Here is a 17233-nt window from a genome sequence, read left to right on the forward strand (position 1 = left end):
TCTTCGCTCATTTCACCAATCTTCCACCACTTGCCTCTGGCAACCACCAATCTGTTCATTATATCCATGAGCTTTTTTTTTTTTTAGTTTAATTTTTTAAAATTCCACATATAAATGAGATTGTATGTCATTTGTCTTTGTCTGACTTATTTCACTTAACATAATGCCCTTGAGGTACGTACACTCTTGTCACAAAGGGCAAGATTTCATTCTTTTTATGTTTGAATAATATTCCATTGTATGTATACACCACATTTTCTATATTCATCCATGCATCAATGAATATTTGCATATCTTGGCTACTATAAAGAATGTTTCAAAGGACATGGGGTACATATGTCTTTTTCTGTCAGTGCTTTTGTTTTCTTCAGATAAATACCCAGAACTGGAATTGCGGGATCATATGGTAGTTCTATTTTTACACTACAATTTATTTACCCATTTCTATATCAATGAACATTTAGGTTAGTTTTCTCCTTCTTTTCCTTTTAGTTTTTAAAATAGTACTGCAGGTGAGAAATTGTGCCATGGGCTTAAATGGATGATGTCATGTTTAAGATTAGATGAACTCTATTGACTTTTTCTCATAGACTTTGTATAAATGAAGTGCTAGACTTTACTTGAAAGCTATAAAAATTAATGGTTTAGATATATTTATAACAAACCAATTTAAACATCTTCTATAAGAAGAAAAATTAAGACCACTTATTTGAAAACAAAGACAAAGCTTCACTTTTTAATTTGCTTTCTCATTAGTTCCTTCCAAAGTTCCTTCCTTAAAGCTGTGATTGACTTTTTTTCTCATAATGAATACTTTCAAGATATTGTATAAACCTATAGTAAGCAGCAAGGGAAAGAAAGACATTTTTAATTTAAAGAGCTTTTTATGATCAATATAAGCTTCCCTAGTTGAATATTGTTCCCTTCCTCCATTAAGTCAAAATACAAATCAACACAGGTATTAGGTTTCTAAAATTTTAAATGAAATATGACTTGCAAAAAGTATTTTGTATAAGAGTGTGTCTGTATTATGTATATGCGTCAGGTTCAAGTTAATGGCTTCAATTTATATTTTAAAGAAAAGCGAATAACAAAAATGACTGTCCTTAGTTATAACTATAATGAGATGAGTATTAGCATTGGTCTTCAGTGTCATTTGTCAGTTTGTACTTGTCTCTTTATGTTCTCTGACTTGTACTAACCAATGGCCCAAACCACTGATTTGCTCTTAAAAAAGAAAAGAAAAAGGAGAAAGTTTGACATCTTTTGTTGATCATATGACATGCATGGAAACAAGTAAAGAAACTAAGTGGAATATTAATTATACAGTAAGAAATGATCAGATTAGTCTCTTAATTGGTCCTTATACCACATGAATTTCTGAATAAATTAACAATCAATTAACAAATTAATCATGAATCGTGATTACAACCATCGAGTGTTTTTTTCCAGCATTAATTGAAAATTGTTGTGTGAAACTTGTCTATCCAGAGAAGTACCATTGTATAAATCTTAACAAATAATTTAGTTAGAGTATTTTTAGATATTAAATTATATGCCAAGTATTTAAAGTGAATTTAAGATTAAAAGTAAGGCATATTGTCTAAGGAACAGTGATAATTTCTTAATTTGAAAATTTTTTATTTTGTGAATTAGAATACTTTGGTATTTTTATTTCTATTATTTTTTTTTATATCTTCTTCCACCACATGAGTAGTTTGGCAATTAGAAAATACAACTGTCTTTTGAATTCTTTTAAGAATTTAGTTTAAAAATTGATTAATGTGATATATTATTTTTACTAAAAAATAACTTGGCCTATCATATCTCTTATGTTCATTAGGATGTATTTCATAATCTGAAAGTCGAAAGAATTTCTGAAATAATTATAACAGTTATTCTTGTAATAACCATAAATATCAAAAAATATTCTTGGATACTCTACTTGTATATCTTTAATGCCCTGAAAATTTGAAGGATGACCTAAACTGGCATATTTTGGAATAGCCAAAGAAAAAAAACAACTACTTTAATACCAGCCTTTTAGATTTCATAACAATTTTGGTGAGGAATAAAGGTACATAATTTAAGTACAGAAAAAACTCTGAAAATGTCTTTCTATAAAATACAAAATACACAATACTTCAATAGAGTCAGGCATGGAAAATCGATGTTTAACATTGGATATTTTGTGTTTATATTATAATACTGAAATTGCAACTATAGCATTTTAATATTTGCCAACATACTTTTATAAAAGTAAATCCTCAATTACTAAACTTTAAAAAAGTTAAGAAGTAAAGATTTTCTTAAACAAAAATTGAGGAAATTTGTTGCCAGTAGACCTCCTTACAAGAAATGTTAAAAGAAGTTCTTCAGAATCAAGGGATAAGGTATAAGTCAGAAATTCAAATCTCCATAGGGAAAGGAAGATTATTAGAGAAGAAATAAATGAAAGTAAAATAAATCTTTTATTTTCTTTTTCTTAATTGATCTAAAAGATAACCATTCAAAATAAAAATCATAACACTTTATTCAGTGATCATAGCTTATAGTAAGTGATTTCAATGATGCAATGTTATAAGAGACAGAAGGAAGGGATTAGGAAAACTCTGTTACAAGGTACTTGTATTACCAATGAAGCAATTTAGTGTTATTGAAAGTGGATTTGAATCAGTTGCAAATGTACCTGGTAAACTCTAGGGCAACCACTTAATAAGGTTAAAAAAAAAATACAATTGATATACTAAGACGAAAGAGAAAAGTAAATTATATAAGATACTCAATTAAAACCAGAGAAAGCGGAAAAAGAGGGAAAGACCAAAAAAAAAAAAAAATCAAGAGGAATGAAGTTAAACAGTAATGAATATAATAGATATTAATCTGTATCAATAATCACTTTAAACGTCAATAGTCTAAATACACTAATTAAAAGACAGAGAAGAAATTAATGGATAAAAAGAAAAAAGACCCCTTTCAGATTGTTCATTGTTAGTGTATAGAAACAACTGATTTTTGTATGTTGATTTTTGTATCCTGAAACTGCTGAATTCATTTATTAGTTCTAATAGTTTGGTGTGTGTGTGCATGCATGTATATGTGTGTAATCTTTAGGGTTTTCTACATATGAGATAATATCTTCTATAAACAGAAATAATTTCAGTTCAGTATCAAAAAGAATGAATTACTTAGGATAAGCTTACCCAAGAAGGCAAAATAATTATACACTGAAAACTATAAACTATTATTCAAAGAAATTAAAGAAGACATGAATAAATGGAAAGACATCCAACATTCGTAGACTGGAGGAATTAATATTGTTAAAAATTACCATACTACTCAAAGTGATTCAACACAATCCTTATGAAAATCCAAATGGCATTATTATTTTTACAGAAATAGAACACATAATCAAAATTCACATGGAACCACAAAGGACTCCAAATAACCAAAACAATCTTGAAAAGAAGAGCAAAGCTAAAAGTATCATACTGATTGACTTTAAAACTTATTATAAAGCTTCAGTAATCAAAACAGTATGTTATAAAAACAGATATAAAGACCAATGGAACAGAATAGAGAGCCCAGAAATAAATTCATGCATATATGGTCAAATAATTTTTAACAAGGATGTCAATATTATACAATGGAGAAAAGGTAGTCTCTTTAACAAATGGTACTTGTAAAATAAACATCTATTTGCAAAAGAATGATTTTAGATGCTTATACCATAAACAAAAAACAGTTCAAAATGGTTTAAGACTTAAATACAAGACTCGAAACAATAAAACTCCTGGAAGAGAACATAGGGGAAAAACTTCATAACATTAATCTGGCAATAATTTCTTGGATATGACACCAAAAGCACAGACAATAAAAGCAAAAATAGAAAAGTAGGAGTACATATAATTATAAAGCTTTTATACAGCAAAGAAAATAATCAACAGTAGAAAGGCAACCTACCGAAAGGGAAAAAATATTTGCAAACTGTATATATGATAAGCAGTTAATATCCAAAATATTTAAGGAACTCCTACAACTCAAGACCTCAAAAAAAAAAAAAAACCCATAAGAAACAAACAAGCAAAACTATTATCTGACTAAAAAATGGACTAAAGACTTAAACATATATTTCTCTAAAAAAAAGACATACGAATGGCCAACAGCCATATGAAAAGAGGCTCAACATCATTAATCATAAGGGAAATGCCAATCAAAACCACAATGAGATATCATTTCACACTTGTTGGGATGGTTGTTATTCACTTTACACACACACACACACACACACACACACACACACACACACACACACACACATGCACAGCCACCAGAAAATAGAAAAGTTGGCGAGGATATGAAAAAGTTGGAACCATTTCGCACCATTGGTGGGAATGTAAAATGGTGTAGCAACTATAAAAGACAGAATAGAGATTTCTCCCCAAATTAAAAATTCAACTAACATATGATCCAGCAATCCCATCTATCTATCTAAAAGAATTGAAATCATGATTTTGAAGTGGTATTTGTACTTCTATGTTCATTTCAGCATTATTCAAAATAGCCAAGAGGTGGAAACAAATTAAATATTCATTAATGGATGAATGGATAATGAAAATGTGAGGTATATATACAATGGGATCTTATTCAGTCATAAAAAAGAACCCTGTCACATGCTACAACATAGATGAACCTTGAGGACATTATGCTAAGTAAAATAAACCAGTCACAGAAAGACAAGTATTGTGTGATCTGACTTATATGAATTATCTAAAATAGCCAACTCATAGAAGAAAGTAGAATGGTGGCGGCAAGTGACTAGGGGAAGGAGAAAAGAGGGAAATGTCTGTTCCATGAGTATAGAGTTTCAGTCATAAGATGAAAAAGTTCTAAAGATCTCTGTACAATATTGTGCTTATTATTAATAATACTTTATACGCAAAAACCTTCGAAAGTAGGTAGATCCCATGTTATTTGTTTTTCACCACACACACAAAAACACCCAACTGCATGTTGCCTATAAGAGACCCACTTTAATTACGAAGACATAGATTGAAAATAAAGGAATGGAGAGAGGTATACCATGCTAACATCAATCAAAAGAAAGTTGCATAGGTATGTTAATCACAGGCAAAGAATTAGCAAATCAGATATAACAATGTACAAAAATAATCATATACCATGACCAAGTTGAATTTATCTCAGTTATGCAAGGCTGACACAACATTTGAAAATCAATGTAACATTTTACATTAACAGACTAAAGAAGAAAATACATATGATTACATCAAATAGATGCCACAAAAGCATTTGATAAATTCCAACTGTATTAGATAGGGTTTTCCTCAGAGACAGAACCAATAGTATATTTGTATTTCCATATATTTATCCACATTATAAGAAATTGGCTCACATGAGTATAGAGGCTGACAAGTCTCAAGATCTGCAGTCAGAATATAACTATACCAAGAGAGCTGCTGCTGATGTAGTTCCAGTCTGAGATCCAGGAAGAACTGAAGTGTCAGTTTGAGTCCAAAGGCAGCAGCTGAAGGCAGTCAGGCAGGAGGAATTCCTTCTTATTTGGGAGTGAGTCAGTCTTTTGTCCTATTCAGGCCTTCAACTGATTGGATGAAATCTACTCATGCTAGGAAAGGCAATCTGCTTTACTCAGTCTATTGATTTAAATTTTAAACTCATCCAAAAATAGCTTTACAGAAATACAAAGAATAATGTTTGACCAAATATTTGGGCACCCCATGGCATAGTCAAGTTGATGCATAAAATTAATAATTATGCCAACAATATTGAGAAAAGCCTGCAGCAAATGAGAAATAGAGGGGAATTTTCTTAGTTTGAAATTTTTTTTTTTTTAAATCTATAGCTAATGTCATACTAAATGATGAAAATTTAAATATTTTCCAATAAGATCAGAAACAAGGTACGGATGTCCTCTTTCCTACTGCTATTCAACATCATTCTAGAAGTCCAGCTAATGCAATTAAGACAAACAGTGGAAATTAAAAGTATATATATATATAGATTGAGAATGAAGAAATAAAAATACCTTTGTTAACAAATGGCATAATTGCATAGTAGAAAATTTTAAAGAATCTAGAAAAAGATCCTCCTGGAACTAATAAGCAATTACAGCAAGTTTTCAGGGTACTAGGTTAATATACAAATTTAAATTACTTTCCTATATACCAGCAATAAATAATTGAAATTTGAAATTAAAAATAATACCATTTACACTCCATAGAAATGAAGTATTTAGAAATTGATGTAATAAAATAAGTATGAGATCTATTGAGGAAAACTGCAAAACTCTGATGAAAGAAATAAAAGATCTAAATAAGTGGAGAGGTTCTCCATGGTCACAAATAGGAAGACAATACAGTCAGGATATTACTTATTTAAATTAGTGCAATCCCAATTAAAACCCCAGAATGTTATTTTGTAAATACCAGCAAACCGATTCCAAAGTTTATACGGAGAGGCAAAAGACCCATAATAGCAAAACACTACCAGAGAAGAAAAATGTCAAGGACTGACACTACTTGACATCATTACTTACTATAATGCTCTAGTAATCAAGACAGTGTTGTGTTGGCAAAAAAAATAGACAAATAGATCAATGGAACATATAGAAATTCTAGAAATAGACACACACCAATATAGTCAACTGATCTTTGACAAAGGAAAAAAAACAATTCAATGGTAAAAGAGTAATCTTTTAATAAATGGTTCTGGAACTACTGGATATTCAAATGCAAAAAAAAAAATGTATCTAGACATAAACCTTACACATTTCACAAAAAGTAACTCAAAAAAAATTATAGCTCTAATGTAAAATTCAAAACTATAAAACTCCTAGAAGATAATATGGGAGAAAATGTAGGTGACCTTGGATTTGAGAATGAGTTTTTACTACAACAGCAAAAGCACAATATATGAAAGAAAAAAATAAGTTACATTTCATTAAAATTTAAAAACTGCTTTGTGGTAGATACTTTTAAGAGAACATAAAGTCGAACCATCAATTTGGAGAAAATATTTGAAAAAAAAAAAAACTACCCCAAAATATGCTTGTATCTGAAATATGCAAAGAATTCATAAAACTCAACAATACAACCTAGTTAAAGATGGGCAAAAATTCTGAACAGAAACTTCACCAAAGAAGATACACAGATGGCAAATAAGCATATGAGAATATTATTCGTCCTTAAGGAATTGCATGTTTACACACCAATAAGATACCACTACAAGCCTATTACAAAGGCAAAAACAGAATAAAACAAAAAAAACCTTGAAAATACCAAATTCTGGCAATTCTGGCAAGGATGTGGGAGTATAAAATGATAAACCACTCGGAAGACAGTTGGGCAGTTTCTTATAAAGCTAAAGATGCTCTTACCATATGATCCACCAATCATGCTCCTAGGTATTTATCAAAATGAATTGGAAAATTATGTCCACACAAAAGTCTGCCCATGCATGTTTATAGCAGTTTTATTCATAATTGCCAAAAACTGGAAGCAACTGAAATGTCTTTCAAAATGTGAATGTATAAACAAATTGTGACTGAAATGTCTTTCAAAAGATGAATGTATAAACAAATTGTGATACATGAATACAATGGAATATTATTCAGTGATAAAAAGAAATGAGTTATCAATCCATAAAAAAAATAAAGGAAATTTAAATGCATATAACTTAGTGAAAGAAGCCAGTCTGCATACTCCATGATTCTAACTATATCATGTTAAGGAAAAGGTAAAATTAGAGATAGTAAAAAGATCAATGGTTATGAGGTTTTTCGGGGGGGTGAAGGAGGGAAATGAATAGGTAGATTGATGTAATGGTAAGATGATAAGTGTGTATACATACTGTAGTTGCTGAAGAATATTTTTTTTAATCTGTTCTTCAGCAACTATTTATTGAGCACTTACCATGGGCCAGGCTCTGTTCTAGGCATTTGAGATACAGTGAGGAAGAAGAGAGAAGAGGCTCTGTCTCCTGAAACTTATGTTCTGGTTGGAAGCAGCTGATAATAAACCAATAAATAATAATAATAATCAGATAACCCTAAGCACTATTCAGAAAAATAAAACTGAGTAATGTAAAAGAAAGCGACCAGCAGAGACTTCAGTTTGATGGTCTAGGAAGGTCATCCTGAGTAAGGAACAGTTAACATATCTGAATGCTGAGAAGGGGGCAAAAATGCTAGTGGAGTTGAGGAGAGGGCCAGAATCCACATAGAAGGACTAGATAGTGTAAGAAAACCCTTTGATAGGAAGAATCTTGGTATATTTATGGGGCCAGACCAGAATGGGAGAAGGAGAGAGAAGCATAGGGAATATCTGGGAGGCAGGAGGATGGAGATCATGCAGGGAAAGGAATTTGTAAGCCAGGATAAGGAGATTACATTTTATTTTTAAGTTTGATTACAAGCTGTTGCAGTTTTTTTTTTTCCCCAAGAGTGACATGATCTGATTTTATTTTCTGTGAAATGATTCTACATTCCTTGAAGAAAATGTATTGTAGATGTGATAGCAGAAGCAGGGAGATTGGTGAAAAAGTCATTGCAGTTATTGTAGTGAACAGGCTGGTGGATAATGGCTGAGAATGGTGATCGTAGAGGAGACAAGGAGAAGCATATGTAATTCAGGATGTTTTTGGAAGTAGAGTTGATAAGATGCATGTGTTGATGGAAAGAGAATAATAAAAATAATGATGATAAGAATCTTTTGGAATTTTATTTAATCCTCATAACCACACTCTAAAGTAGATACTGTTATGAACCCTATTTTACAGATAAAGAAATGGAGGCATAGAGTGGTAAAGTATCTAATTTTTAACTGTTAAGTAAAACTAAGTTAATGTTTTGATTGTGGGGAGTGGTGCTATTTGCTGAAATGGGGAAAACTGATGAAAGATCAGGTTTGGGGAAGAAAATGTGGCTCTATTGGCCATGTTAAATTTGATGTATTCATTAGATATCCAACTGGACATATCAAGCAGATAGTTGAATGTTTAGGTGTGATGTTCTGGGGAGAAGTATTTTTAAGTCATAGGATTGGGTGATATCAGTTAGGAAGAGTATATATGGATGAATAAGGAGGTTTCAGAAGAGATTCTTGGAGATGCTAGCACTTAGGAGTGGAAGACAAAAGGAGTCTACATGAGTTCTTAAATAAAGACCAATCAACTGGAGAAAGAGAGAGAAAGCCTTTCATACCTGCTAGCAGGGGCGAGAGTCTGAAAGTGGTTACTAACACCCGTGGTTAGCAGGTGTTATACAGGCACGTAGGTTGCTCAAAGGAAAAAAGATATGAGGCTGGAGTAATGAAGAAATCAACCAGTAGTTCTTAGAAAATGAATGGCCTAAGGGCAAACAAGTCCGGAAAAGTGTATTTAAAAGTTGAAGTTTGACAAGGAACCAGAGAATTTTTAGCCAGTCTGGACAAGTACATGCCATGGTTTCATGTTTAGCAAGAGAAGCTTGCAAGATCTTGCAAAGGTGTTGCATGAAAGATGATAAGCCCCATCCAGGGGTGGGAGGGGGAAAAGGAGAATCTGATATTACAGAAGACATAAGAGAAAAGTTTTCGAGGATGAAATTGTCAGTGTGTTGAATTTGCAGAGAAGAAGTAAGATAAGAACAGAGAAGTAAGTAACACTTGGAATTGTCAATGTGGAAATCACTGGGGATCTCAGACTAGCTCGGCTGAGTGGCAGAAAAGAAAGCTTGATGGTGGTATGCTAAAGGAATAGGAACTGAGAAGTGGAGATAGCATTAAAAATGTAGCTGCATGTGTATATGCGCTTGTATTCATAGTCAATCTTATAACACACAAATTATTGCTTACTATAAATATGATCCTAAACCTTGCAATTTTCACTTAATAAAATTTATCTCAGCAAATTTAAGAACTATGCTGAACATAATGCCTCTACAATGAACACTGATGTTTCTATCTGTTTAATATTATAAACAATGATTCAGAGAGGGTGTTTGTACTTGCATATTTTAATTCTTGTGTGAGTGCATCTTTAGGATAAATTCATAAAAGTAGAACAATTGAGTCAAAGAGTATGTTGATGTAAATACTGATGAATATGCAAATTTTGTACAAAGAGTATCTACTACCTATGTACCAGGGCACCTAGTTCTCCAATGCTTGTTAACTCAGAGATTGTTCGCCAATTGGATAAATGAGAAATTATTGCATTTGATTTCAATTTTATTATTACTTTAATTATATCATTTTTAAGCAGAAAAGTGATGTAGTGCATATTTTATAAAAGCCATTCACATTTTTTCCCTCTGAATTCATGACCTTCATCCAGTTTTTTTTTTTCCTGTTTGTTATCGATTTTTTGTGTTGCTAATATTCTCCTCACACTTTTCCTGGCCCTTTGACTTTGATTATAGTAATTTTACTCCATATAGAAATGTTGTTGTTTTTTTTTTTTAAATGGAGTCAGAATTATCAGTCTTTTTTTTTCAGGGCTTCATAGCTTTGTGTCATGCTTAGAAAAACCATCCCTACTGTAATAATATAATTTCCCTATATTTTCTTAGAATTCTTTTATTTTTGGCTCTTGTAATTTCTCTGACTTTATCTGTTATTCTCCCTCTCTTTCAATCTCCTACAGTCATGCTGCTGTCATGCCAGTCACACTCCTGACTTGCCGCGTCCTCTTTCTACCCTACTGCGTGACAAGGTCCGGAGATGGGGACAGAGGCTTCAAGGAATGCATCGTCAAGAACGAGGACGTGGCATGTGTTTAGGGATAATTGGTTTCTTAGAAATGATCCTATTAATAGGGGGAATTTGGGTAGCATAAATTCTAGTAAGTGTAAACGCTATACAAATGGATTTCCTCAAAATTAGCTCTGAGGAAAACATAGTAAATTCCCCGCGTATGGAATCAGCTCTAGTCACCCTGACGTGTCCAGTATGCGTAAACCCTTTATTTGAACAATTATTAAGGGAAATTCCTTTTGACGCGCCTCTTAAAGATATTATGAATAAATTATAACAAGCTGAATTACTAGAACCAGTTTATACTCCTGTTCCCACGCAGTTAGTAGAAAAATTAATAAAGGATAAGAAATTTACTCATAAGCCTGTGCCTACTATAGAAGGGCCTCCTTTTGTGGCCTAGTGGATAAATAGAAAACTCTGGTATCCACCTAGGGGGGCTAATAGTATGAAAAGATTACCTGATCTTCCTTTGCCTTATACAGAAGCTTATAATAAAGATAGTATACATATAGTGAATAAAGATAGAATTCATGTGCCTTATAGTAGTTTAAGTTTCATAGAAAGGCTGGTTAGGTCAGGATCTCCTTGGTGCTTAAAAAACAAAGGAACAGAAACTTAGCTTATGAAAGCAGCTTTGTAAAACTGATTTTTATAAATATTTTCCTCATTACTGCACCAAGGAAACTTTTGAACAGCTATGAGAAAGGTTCAGCTTGAACTTTAGATATAGCATAAATCAAATAGCATTTAAAAGATTTCTTCAGGCAGAAAGAAGAACAATGTCTGCCCACAAGCCAATGCTTGCTGTTATGAATACATCTATCTATCACCTTTACTTAAATCAAACTGTATCTTACGTAATAGATATAAGAATTAAAAGTTTAGATTGTTCCATCAGGTAGTTCTGTTCTAATTATTGAGAGAAAAATGTACTAGTTAATCATGAAAATTAATAATAATATACTCTATAAGATTTTCTGCTTCGCCTAACCACAGAAATTTAACTCCCTGCTACCTTAACAACAAAGTATAATCAAATGCCAAAATAAAAAGTATAAAAGTTATACTCAAATCACAATAAAATGGAACAGTGTCACACTGCCTCTGAGTTGTGTAGTCCACTGTCTCCCACGCCGACGCCTTGCCCACCTTCGGGGCCCCCTGGATCCTGTCGTGGCTGGACCGCGGCACTGACTCAGAGCCTTTGCACCTGCTTTTTTTCCTCCACCTGCAAAACACTTCTACACATTTCTCTGCCTAAGCTTCTTTGGTCTTTATCAGAAATTGCCCTCTCAAGAAGGATTTCTCCGACCACCCTATGTCAAACTGCGACTCTTGCCCTTTCTGCTTTATTTTTCTTTATAACATAAATTCTCATTTAGCATACCGCATGCTCCGATTTTCATTTATTCTCTCTCCCTCTGCTTTCCAATACAATGAAAGTTCTACAAAGGCAGACTATTTTTTTACATTTGTTTTGTTCACTGTGATTTTGACAATGATTAGCACATACTAGATACTCAATAAATATCTGTTGACTGTGTCAGCAGATGCAAAATAATAATAATTTACATTTTAAGAAGTATAGAAAATAAAGCAATCTGAAACATTAAGGTAAGTAGGTCAAATTTTCAAAAAGATAATGAAATAATTAGATTTTGTAAGGTAAAAATGGGATATTTTACACATAAAGAATTAACTTACATTAGAGTTATAGTACCAATAGAATTCCTAAAAGTGAAAATATAATCTTTGAAATTATTATGATGACACCTAATGGATATGGTATTTGTTAAATACTGGCAACATTTGAAGCATTCAAAAAACATTTTTATAAACTAATTTAATCTGAGGAAGGTGAGATGAGAAAGTTGAGGCATGGAGGTGAAGGACCTTGCCAGTAGTTACCAATTAAGTGGTGAAGACAGGATTTGGACCCAGATGAGCTGCACTCCCAACCACTCCTGTTGTTCTCGAGCTACTTTAATTTCCCAAGTGTACTTCGTTTACTCTGACCATGCCCCTGAACTTTGTAAAGCAAATGGTGTTTACAAGATCTGTCAGTGGCTGCCTGCCAGGTCCTATGGAATATCATTGGTGCAGTTTGAGATTGGAATTTGAGCCGAGCAATCCCAAGGACTATTTAGAGACAACCCATAAAACACTGTTAATTTCTGAAAAGTGCATTCTCTCCAAGACAGACAACACAAAACAGCACCTAAGAGTGAAATCGTTTGGAAATCTCAGTTGAAATCTGATTAAGTACTGATCTGAGCCAGTTTTGGGATGTGATGGGCTGAGACTGCCCCCATGTGGATATAAGGTAAAATGACAGAAGCAAGCCAGCTTTGGGAGAACTCTGTTTTACTGGTGTTTCCTTCTGATCACTTTGTCCCCGGACCTAAGGCCACTCATGGGGTTCTACTATGCTAGTATTTTTCTAGAGCACATCCATTGTTTAAACTAATCACAGGATAAAAATTCTATAGCGACCATGGCATTCTTAGCTCTAACATGGGACCAGCTAACCTTTCCATTTTTTGTTCCAATGAGGGCATTTCTCTATTCCCTGCACATGCCAGGCACACTCCTCATTCTGGGCTTCTGCAGGTATCATCTTGTGGCCTGGAATGCCCTTTGTTCCCCTTTCTATCAGAAGAAATCCCATAATCTTTGAAAACCCAGCTAAAAATTTTTGTGTGACCTTGTCCCTGCCTTCAAGAGCCCGAGTTATATTGGAATGAAGTGTTTCTTTTGACCTTGCATGCCCCAGACTCTTGCAACCCACTACCCAGACTCTTGCAACCCCAACTTGCTAGTGGGACCATGCAACCCACTAGCAAGCTGGTACTCTTTACTTTCAAATATTCTTAAATGCATTTTTATCCCAAGACTTTTAAACAATAGAAAACAACTAGTTTAGGCACCTGTATTTCCCATGATGACTACTGAAACATCTTCTGAAACGATTTCCCTCCTTTCATTCTTTTTCCCCTTCAATCATTCTCCAGTTGCCAGAGTGATGTGTTAAAAAATAGACATTAACAAGCCACTGTTAAGTGAAATCCTTTGATGGCTTTCCTTTGCTTGTAGAGTGGCCTTCAAATATTTTGATTTTGCACATCGATTAGCAAATACTTTTCAGCAAGTATCCACAACATAGATTTATTTAGATATTTATAAATCATACATGTATTACAGAAAAGCATCTGAACACTCTGAAATGGCATTTTTTCCTCCCAGCTAAAATAAGTTTATTTAAATACAAAGAGTGAGTCAACACACAAAAAATATAGAAGTAGTAGTACTTGGTCACAGCTAAGCCACTCAGGGCCTAGGGCATCTGGACCTGGGCAGGTGTGGCCTTCCCTGGTGGCGAGGGCCTCTAGGGGGGAAGTCTCACTCAGATACCTTGCCTGCTTGCAGGGACCTGTCAGGACCCCCACGAGTCTGCTCTCCAGCTCCCTGGGCCTAGCAGGGCACGTGCTCAAAAGCTTCACTGAGGGTGGGGCCTGGCTGGAGTGCGCAGAGTCTCGCTGGGCAGGACCTCAGTCACTGTTGTGCCCTCGCCTCCTCTTGCAGCATGGCGAGGCAGAGTCGGAGTCCTGCCTGCGATGGCGGGCCCGGGCACGAGCCTGGGACACCGAGGAATCTGCCCCTCTCCACTGCTCCTTTTCTCTCGTCTCTTTCTTGTGCATCTTCTTTTTCTTCTTCTCTTTCCTCGGAGGGCCCGGGGCCATCTTCTCCTCAGGCCCAGGCTTCTTCCGGGTGGGGGCGGCCGCAGCTTAGCCGCTTCCGAGTCTCCTTGGGACAACGCCACTCGGCCTGCAGAGCCACTGCAGCTCCCCAGACCCAGGAGGCGGTCCGCTCCCTTCTTCTCGGGGTCTCAGCCTTCCACAAAGTCTTCCATGCTCATGCTTGGAGCCTGGCGCCGCCACGAGCGCCTCCGGCTCCGCCCGCCTCGGGGCCGCCAACTCCCGCTCCGGCTCAGACCCGCGCAGTCTCCCCGGCCCGGCCCGGCCCGTGGTTTACCAGATGAGGTCGCGGCCCTCCTGCTGGCGGCCCACCGGGGCCATCAACCAGTTGCCCAGGTAGTTCTCCCTCTGCTTGGTGGTCTTCATTCCGCCCAGCCGAACTGGTCCTGCGCCCCGCTCCTGCCGTGGCGGCCGGAGCCGAACAAGGTGCGGGACCGGCCTCTGGGTCCCCTGGCTTCCCCTCCGCCGGCGGCTCCCCCAAATGGCGTTCTTTAAAGCCCGAGCCACTCATCTGCCTCGTGTCTGAGCATTATCCTCTCTGTGCCTGACATACTTGACCTCAGACCTACAGGACAACCTCCGGGCCCATGGCTGCACCATATGCTTTCATATTGTGCCTTGGCATGTGCCTGGAATATCTTTGACCTCATTACTCTGCTATGAATTTCTAGTCATTTTTTAAAAGTATATATACAGAAGCCATTCGTCTTTGAGCTTTTCCAAATCCCACTTCTGAACCCTAGAATCAATTGCTTCCTCACTTGGTGCTTGGATAACATCTTCACATTCCCCCCATCCTCAATTTTTCTTTCTTTCTTTTTTTTTTTTTAGCGTATTATAGAGCTTTAATTTATTTGTCCCATTTTCTGTAAGACTTGAGGAAAGAAACTGTTTATCTTTGCAAGCTTCCCAGTTCATGGAAGGAATTTAAAAAGTGTTTGTGGAATGAATAAGTGAACGTCAATACCTACTATTAAGTCTACAGACTGTTTATGTCTCCAAACAATTTCTTTATAAATAAACCTGTCACCACCAGTCACTAGAGGGAGAGGTCCTGACCTCTGTGGTGGGAGACCTCCATCTCCTGTAACTGAAAGTAAAAAAAACTTTTCCTCTGCAGGAGACTTCTTGCCAGGGACTTTTCTTAATGACCTCAGACACCTGAAATTATTTTGCTCTGTACCCTCTTTTCTGCCTCAGGACTGCCGTTATAGTCTCTGCTACTGCTCAAGGTGGAAAGAGGGGAGAATCCCACAGACATTCTTGTATACCCAGGTTTTTTTTGTTCTGTTTTTTCCTTGTTCTCTGTCATCTGGCCTGACACACTCTTCTTCTCTCTCTCATGCTGCCTTCAGCCTTTCTCTCTCTCTCTCTCTCTCTCTCTCTATATATATATATATATATATATGTATATATTTTTTTTTTGGTGTGTGTGTGGCGGGGAGGGGATGGAGTGGGTGGTACAGAGGGGTGTAGTCCAATTGAAGAAACAGAACAGGAGAATTAAACTTTCTAACAGTGAATGAATTACAACTTGGGCTGGATGTTCTGTTGTCAAGTCCACACTGGCAGCACTCCATCCTAGGATGCTAAGAAGCCTTGGACTTCATTTATGAGAATCCCCTTCCCATAGAGTTTTAGATTAGAGCTGATCAGTGAGCAGCACTAGCGGAAGATTTGGAAGGTGGAAGGGAAGGAGAAGCTGTTCTCCACAGTCAGCTGCAATCATAGCAAGAGAAGATAGAGGATTCTCAGAGCTTTCCTACAGGCTCTTGAGACCATTTGTTTTGCTGCTACAGATCAACACAATTGGTAGGAGCTTCCCAGAGAGCTTCATCGACTTTATGGCAAGCTCTTCAGAACAACCCACTTCGGTTCCTCAGCCTGAGTCTTCAGTGTTGGCTTCCCTGACATTTGCTCCCATGGGTAAGTCCTTAACTCCTATGTCAAACTCCTTATACCTGGAATAAATACATGGAGTTGTTTCTGTTTTTGCTAACCAAACTCTACCATCTCTTGTGGTAGTGAGGTATATAGAATGAGTTAGTTGTGCCGTTGATCAGCCGTAGCAGGTATCTAAATCATTCCAAAACATAGGTGCTTAGAACAACTGCCATTTCATTGCTCACAATTCAGTGGGTCAGAACTTAGAAGTTTTGGAGCTCAGTAAGGATGTTAATCCTGGTTTCATGTGGTATCGCCTGCTGTGATTTGATTGAGACAGGTCGAGCAAGATGGTTTCATTTAATGTCTGAGGCCTTTATGCTGACTGTCAGGTCACCTTAGTTCTCCTTCATATGGCCTCTCTCCACGTGGTCTTCCATCACTCAGTAGTCTAGTTTGAGTGGCTGGCTTCCAGGAGGGTGAAAGCAGGAACTGCGAGGCTTCTTAAGCTTTGATTGACACAGCACCATTTTGCCACATTCTAGTGGTCAAAACAAGTAACCAGCCCAAATTGAAGGGAGGGAAACCAGAATTCTCCTTATAAAGGGAAGAGTGGCAAAGTCACTTTATAAGGTGTATGAGAGGGAATATTGCAGCTACTTTTGAAAACAGTTTCCATGCCAGCTGAGAAAAGTGAAGCATGGAGAAGTTAAATAACTTTTCCAAAGTCACTCAACTGCAAAGTGACAAGATTTAACTTTGATTTCTATGTACATGTTTTTTGCCACTGAACTCTATTGCCTTACAACTTTCTTTTTATTT

Source organism: Pteropus medius, unplaced genomic scaffold (assembly GCF_902729225.1).
Source record: "Pteropus medius unplaced genomic scaffold, Ma_sr-lr_union100, whole genome shotgun sequence".
Taxonomy (NCBI): domain Eukaryota; kingdom Metazoa; phylum Chordata; class Mammalia; order Chiroptera; family Pteropodidae; genus Pteropus; species Pteropus medius.